General features: G+C 36.6%; 1 long non-coding RNA gene across 1 annotated transcript; it reads left to right on the top strand.

The window, feature by feature from the left end:
* Positions 1–1168: 1168 nt before the first annotated feature.
* LOC130997876 (uncharacterized) lies at positions 1169–3917 on the top strand. The gene is made up of 3 exons (XR_009093237.1): positions 1169–1360; positions 3073–3135; positions 3646–3917. It is a non-coding gene; the product is annotated as an uncharacterized LOC130997876 (long non-coding RNA).
* The last annotated feature ends 4296 nt before the right edge of the window (positions 3918–8213 follow it).

Here is an 8213-nt window from a genome sequence, read left to right as displayed (position 1 = left end):
AAGTAGGAGGCAAAGTCTTCCTAAAAGTATTACCCTCCAAGGGAATAACTAGGATTGACGTAAAAGAAAAGATTACACCACAACTTGTGCGACCATATGAGATTTTAGAAAATAGGCCCAATAGCCTATAGATTGGTGTTACCGCCAAGTTATGAGAATGTCCAATGTTTTTCACATATCCCAATTCAAGAAGTATGTTTTGGATCCAAATGACGTGATCCACCCAAAACGAAATGGTCCTTAGCTCAAATTTGAGCTATGAAGAAAAGCCAAAAGACATCTTGGATCGTTAAGAGCAACCGCTTAGAAACGAGTTCATCACTTTGGTGAAAATCCATGGAGACACCATGGATAAGAAGAAACTACATGAAAATTTGAAGGTAAGATGCTAGAAAGATATCAGAACTGGTGCGATAATATGCAAATTTCGGGACGAAATTTTTGTTAAGGGGGGGTAGTATGTAGTAGCCCGCTATTTTATTTTATGATTAAGATTAGTAAATGCGATATTTAAATTATTGCATCCTCAGTTATTTTTAATCCAGTGATTAATTTCCTGTTAAGTTAGCCTAGATATTTGAATTTAATGCAATTGCATGTTATGATCGCAATCGAATTATTGAGCCAGTCAATAATTTATAATTTTAGATTTATAACTGACTTAGTAAAGTCAAGTTATTTTTTTTTTTTTACTTGCAATAGAAATATCATTTCTATGTATTTACCTTTATCACTCGAGTCGTGGATTTATTTCAGCTTGTGAAGTGAATTAAATCTACAGATTTAATTTAGATTTATTCTACAAGTCACGATGTTAATGGATGAGAAGTCAACAATCAAAATATGAGAATTTTTAGAGTATTTTGTATTTTTAGCAAGACCCGAGATTAATAACATATATAGATTTACCAACAGAGAATGATTTATTTTATTCATCACATCACAACTTTACAACTTATTATTCACTACATCCCTATTTCCTACCTACTACATCAAGAAAACAAACCAAACTTCCTACCTACTACATCAAGAAAAGAAAAGGGAAGGCATGCGTGTGGGAACAAAATCAGCCATTTTAGTAGACTACTCAAGTATAGCCATTAATGCACTCCTTCCAATAAACATATCAGCCAACAACACTCTTCATTCATTCCCTTAGACACCAGATTTTAGACACCAGATTTGAGAGAGAGTAAGATGATTTCTGCTGCCAAACCTTGAGAGGTAAGTCTTGATTCGAATTTCCTCCATTCCTCTTTAGTACCTCCTGAAATTGTCAAGAAACAATATTTGCTGTTTCAGCTTTCATCTCATTGAATCCAATCAACAACATCAGCTACCAACACAAAACAATTGCAAGGTATCTATACTAAGCTCCTTTATTTCGAATCCAGTTTGCATATCATCCAACAAGTATGTTATTTTCTAAAGAATTCAGAATAAGCATAAATAACATAATCATTTTTCCCATATAGAAACAACAGACTTCACTAACACAAGATTATAGAAAAACAAGAGCTCACTAGACTCATGAACAATAGCTTTAGAAATCTCTTTCCCTTCCACGAGAATCATGAAATCCCTAAGGTGTGAAGATGATTCATATTGCATAATAACCATAGCGTTTGAATTGACTTAGCATTTTTGGGGAAAGGGGAGAGGTACTTTGCTGTACCTGTTTCTGTAAACCGGGAGAGGGGTGACTTCCTGTTCCGTCAAACCGAGGGGAAGCAACGATGGTGAAGCTTTTACTGTCTCGCCCGAAGTCGAGTAAGGCAGCGGCCTTTCGCGATAACAGGTCGACGATGACTCTCACCGAATCACAGAGCGGCGACGCCTTGTGGAAAGAGAAGCTAGGGCTCAATTCTTTTGAGTTTGTGTATTTCTGAAATTGCGGAATTGAGAGGAGAAACGATGGTGCGTCGGCCTCACCATAGCTCGGAAGAGCAACAGCGGTGATTCGTGGTGCCTTCACCCAGCACTGACAGCGATGGAAGGAGCCGACCTCGTCGGACCTCAGAACGGCGTCAGAAGCGGCCCCGCTCGTCGGTTACTCGGTGACGGCGGTGGAGGCGATTTTTGATTTGGGAAATTAGGGCTCACCTTCTTTCTACCTCGCATCTGTGAAGTGAGAGGAGAGACGCCAGTTTTCAGGAGACGGCACAAGCCGAAGAACGACGTCGACTCCGCCGGAATATCTGAAGCGTGATCGAGCCCGGGAAGTGGCGGCGATGTCGCCTGAGCCGAAGGAACCTAGGGCTCGATTGGGTTGCTTCGTCGAGACTGAGGAAGGTGAAGACGGCGAGAGAAGAGGACAGACGATGGGTCGGACTTCAGAAGGCGGCGATGTCGCCGGATTTTCAGAGCCGAGGTGACGGCGGCGACTCCAGAAAAGAGCTAGGGCTCAATTTGTAAAATGTGAAGGGGAAATCGCAGAGGAGAAACAGAGAGAGAGGGGTGGAGTCAGGGGCGAAAGCAGAGCCGACGAAGGCAGGCGACGACTCGCCGGAGAAGGTCACCCGCGGCGGTAGTTTTCAGGTGAGAGGAGAAGGCTGCGTGTGCAGCCGTGAATGTGAGAAGAGAGATGGGAGATGGGTTGTTAGATTGGACCTAAGAGTTATTTGAGGAGTGGGCCGAAATTATGGTAATTTGGGCTTCTTTGTTTTTGGGCTAAGGAATTCTTATATGGATTAGCAATGGGCTAGCATTATTTAATTATTTGGGCCCAGACTGATGGGCTGAAAATGCTAGACTTCTTTTAATAATTTGGACTGCTTTAACTATTGAGCCCAAGTAGAGATTAATTATAGATTTGTTAATCGATGAATTAGACTCAATTATTTTTAATTACTGATAAATTGAGACGATGTTATTAATTAGTAAGCGGGCTAGAATATCCTAAGAAGGGTGGATTAATTAAGATTAATAATCCGATATCATAAGACGAGCTTTAATCCAATAGTTAGATTATTAATTAAAGGAATATGAGTCATGCATATTTATTTTACGCATTCTCATTTATTTGAGAATTTTCATCGAGTTAAGGTTTGACCTTATGTTCTCGCATTAAAGGTTAAGCGCAAGAGTAAGAACTAGTCAAGGGGTTACTGAACTGTAGCAAAGCTTTGCTATCAGGTGGGCATTACTTTCATATATATCAAATGAGTTTAAATGTTACGTTCAAGCAAGTTATTTCATGATAAAATCTTTGAGTTAAAGTTATTTCAAGTATTGTCTTGCCATAAAATGTTTAAATTTTAGTATGATATCTATCTGCTTTGGCTTTGCCAATGATGCAATCGAATTCGGGTCCTGAGCAGTTGATAGCTATCCTGCCAGGACTAGTGTACACCAGTGACCGTGAGTCATCTAGCGGGTTGGCCGGTCAAGTGTCCGTGAGAGGTGGCCACCTCTCCGGCACAAAGTTCCAGATATGATAGATTACAAGAGAACTTAGTCTGCAGACGAACTTTAAGAATCACAAATGAATTTAGTAAGCTTGGACCTTTTAGCTAAAACTCCCTTGCTGTACTGTTTATGATGGCATGACAATTTATAGTTTTTACGCAATGATGTGTATATTTAGGCATACGTGCCCACTGAGTACTTTTGTACTCAGCCCTGCATATATTTCTAAATGTGCAGGTTGAGCAATGGCTGATGAAGATGAAGTGATGAGCGGAGCTTTTGTCATGAGTTTAAAATGGACTCTTGGATACATGTCTTCATACATGTAATCAGATTATGTTATTCCGCTACATACTCTCAAGTAATATGTCTTTAAGCTAAGTCGGGTTCATCCGAACTCACGAGTTAATCGAGTCCTTGTGACTAAACAACAGTTATCTTATGATTGTCCCTCCTTAACAATGATTTGATTTCGAGCCTTCATTATTTATTCACCCCCTTTCTATCCCCGCTTCTAATCTCCCTCCCTTAGTCACGGTTTCCCCGATTTAATTATCCTTAATTAGGTTCGGTCGTGACATTAGGGTAGTCCACGTCACCTTCAATTTGGGGGTTTTTTTTTTTGGAACATTAAGAACGGATTCTCAATTCATGTATTCATACGCCAATTTTGAAGTTGATGAGAATATCGCGAATTCTCAAAAAACTTTTGAATTTAGCGGCAATTAACCCTTTTTTAATATTGTTATTCATCAGTATATACTGTCTTATTCAACACTATATATGCCTCATTCATTGTACTCATGATCTCATGGAAAATAGCAATCTCACTGGAGTGCACCCCCTATATACATGTAATACTAATGAACAAAACGTATATCTAATGAACAAGATGTTTATACTGATGAAAAATAAAATTTAAAAAATTCGTAATGAATAAAACATATATACTGATGAACAAGGCCGTATATACTGATGAACAATGCAGTATATACTGATGAATAACAAAATTTAAAATATTCTGCTCCCTCCAGGATTCGAACCCTCTGAAAAAAAAAATCACCCTCCAAATACAATATCAGCCATAGGATTGATAAAATAAACGCACCAGATCGTGCCCTAGATCTCACTAAAATTAGGGGGTCTCATTGGAGCGGCCCCCTATATATAGTGAGATCTAGGGCACGATCTGGTACGTTTATTTTATCAATCTTATGGCTGATATTGTATTTGGAGGGTGATTTTTTTTCCACAGGGTTCGAATCCTGGAGGGAGCAGAATATTTTAAATTTTGTTATTCATCAGTATATACTGCATTGTTCATCAGTATATACATCTTGTTCATTAGATATACGTTTTGTTCATTAGTATTATATGTCTTATTCATTGTCCTAGTGTTTCACGAAAATTATGGGGTCTCACTGGAGCGCGCCCCTATATATATATATATATATATATATATATATATATATATATATAGGGTTGTTTGGAGAAACTCTAAATATATTTCAAAACGAACAAGCTAATATCTTCAAGGCTGGAAATATTTCTATCGAATAAGCTCCATGAAAGGCAAGATAAGCTAGAAGGATAGGCATGCATACACCAAAGATCTTGCAGGGATCTGTACCAAAGATCCTTATCATAAACATTGACTTCGCACAAGGAAATTAAAATTATCAATGCAACTGAAAACAATGAAACACTCGTATTGTCACTCGAAAGATAGAGAGGATCTCTTGCTAGCTCCAAGCAACAGTCGCTATGGTTGGAAACTTCGCCAAGATAGAATTCTACCTCCACAAAGTCTATAAAAAATAGGAGTACTCTGTGAAATCATCGATGAGAGGTGTCCATTTTGTTTGATACATTATGAATATGTGGAACATTTTTTTTTTGCTCATTTGCATACAAAGTGTGAGCTTGCCGTTATAGTTGGTTCGAAATCAATTATGTTGGACATGTAAATTCGATGTACTGATTTAAGTAATATTTGGGTTTTGCAAGGAATAAATGAGCGTTTGAGTGATGAAAATCATTATGAATTTGTGTTGTCTGATATTTATGAAATCATTGGAATGAGATTATATTCAAAAACATGCATCCCGAGTCACTACGAGAATTTGATTGAGTGGATTAAAGTATAATTTTTGTTTAGAACAAACTTATCTAATAATATAATTACACAACCGAGGGATGTAGCTTAATTGACAGAGCATTCAAATTGTGAAGTTGAAGAGCGTGTTGCACAATACGCTCATTGAAGCTTTCACATTGGCTAACAGCCTAATAGTTTAGGCATGTCAACAAGATGGTGTATATAGATATACAATGCTTGCTCGTATGCACATGATTTTTTTAGATGTGCTCTGTTTGAGTGTATATATGTAGAGGAAGATTATTAGCTAGACATATTTTTTTAGATGTGCTTTGTTTGTGTGTATGTATTGGAAGATTATTAGCTAGACATTTTTGTCCTGACTTAAAACTTATCTTAACCATCGATTTTTGTATGATGTAAGATTATAAAAAAAATGAAGTATTACTAAAATAACAAAATTCTTACTATTTTTAACATTTAACATTTTATCAAAATCAAGATAATTCATCCTCCCAATCATGTCGTGGCTAATCAGGTCCCCTTCATTATACCCAATTCTTAGTATTATGTTCCTCATTATACGCGTGTCTAGAAATTATAGTATGGTTTTCGTTTTGAATTTTAAATTTATTATTTAGTAGGACATGGTTTAGCTTGGAAGATTGAACTTACAATCCATCTAATTATTTTGAGCTGATGTGATTGAATTATTTATTCTTTTATAACCAACTTTTTTCTTAGGGTGCGTTATCTTTTATTGTAAATTTATCATGATAAAAAGAGGGATAAATAAAATTTCATCCTTTAAATTCTTCCTTTCTTTTCTCACATTTCCTACAAAATATAATTTGACCTTTACTCATTCATCATTTTCACTACAAAGCAGAGATAATATTATCCCTCTAAAATTGCACTTCGTAAATATATATTTTGAATAAATTTTATTTACCTCAAAAAACAAACTCTTTCTAATGTTTATGTTGTGTGAATGGTTGTGGAACAATTTGAAGGCATTGGGTGGCACATGCTTCATGAAACTATCTTACTGAAATTTTGCCCTTTTCCTTCTGTCACGGAAACATCATACATCTCTCTCACTTTCAGGTGTTTTTCATTTACTAACGCCTATTTTTTGTATATTAAAAGTCTGGCCATAATTAGTCTAAAAAGAAGTCTGGCCTTAATTAAATATCACTTACTCTTATCTAGAGCTGGCAAATCGGGCGGGCCGGGCCGGGCCGGCCCGACCCAGCGGGCTTTTGAGATTTTCTGGGCCGGGTCGGCCCGGCCCGAAATTGACCGGGCTTTTATTTTTCAAGCCCAGCCCAGCCTCGATCGGGCCACCGGGCGGTCGGGCCAAACCCGCCCAATTATTTTTTTTTTCACTAAATCCTATTTTTTTTACAAAAAATTAAATAAACTAAAATAAATCCAAATAATAATTATAGACAAAATAGTAATATCATAGTGAACTTATTTTATACGAAAAACATGGTTTGTGTAATAACCGCTCCAACCAAAGTATAACACGAAACAAATTATACAATGATCAATCCACAGCTAAGAAGGCACTGTATCAAGAAAGATACGCAAGTTCCCATTTCCACTCAATCCACAGTTTTTCGTAATCAAATGAACAAAATCTAGGTACTTTGATACTTTATACATCAAATTTTTGTCAATTTTCAGACTATTAGCACATTACACAAAACAACCTCAGGTAAATGCTGCAACAAATAAGTATGAATCTAAAGTTTTTTCCATAATCATGAATTGCTCTCCAATTAGCACCAATTTCTCTACCACCCCTATTTCATGAATTAAGCTCTAAATTGTGACTTTACATATGAAATAATAATTCTACCTCCAAATACACGACAATTCAACATGTATAGATTTTCAATTCAAATAGTCCGACAAATAAATGAAAACTAAAAAATAAAACTCCAAGTCCAAACAACAAAATATTCAAATAATATTCAATTAAAGTCCAACAAAAGATTGCATTAATTCTTCTCACGTGGATAAGAATTACAACACCTAAATTCAGGACTAACCATTAAAGAAGTAATAAATTAAGGAAATACCGAAATAAAATTAAGGAAATTTGAAAAAGAAGTAATAAATTAAAGTTATTAAACTATAACTAAAATATAAAAAAATTTAAAAAAAAAAAAAAAGAGGTGGGCGGGCTTTTTGGCCCGAAAACCCCGGGCTTTTTAGCCCCAAAGCCCGGTTGGCCCGACGGGCTTACTGGGCGGGCTTTTTAGGCCCGGGTTTTTTTGGGCCTATATTTTGTGCAGCCCAGCCCAGCCCTAAACACGGGCGGGCCGGGCCGGCCCGTCGGGCCGGGTCGATTTTGCCAGCTCTACTCTTATCCCATGAATTACGACTTATAAATTGCATTAATTCTAACTCACCACTTTAATATTGTATATACCTTTCTTCCTCGGTGATATTCATATACTTCATTCATCTAAAAAAAACATCCATATTTTATCGTTTTGAGAAGTTTCTCAAAATCATGCACTTTTCATTTCTAAACACTACTCTACCACAATACTTTTATTTTTTAATTATCTCTATTTTTTATGCTTATTCACAAAAAAATCATCATGACCCACCATTATTTTTTGTTAAAGTAACATAACACTACATAATTGGGACTCATTCGTGTCATCTACACCGCCGTATATTCTTAGCT

Source organism: Salvia miltiorrhiza, chromosome 8, assembly GCF_028751815.1.
Source record: "Salvia miltiorrhiza cultivar Shanhuang (shh) chromosome 8, IMPLAD_Smil_shh, whole genome shotgun sequence".
Lineage (NCBI taxonomy): Eukaryota > Viridiplantae > Streptophyta > Magnoliopsida > Lamiales > Lamiaceae > Salvia > Salvia miltiorrhiza.
The sequence above is the reverse complement of the archived record's forward strand: the minus strand, read 5'-3'. Positions and strand labels throughout refer to the sequence as shown.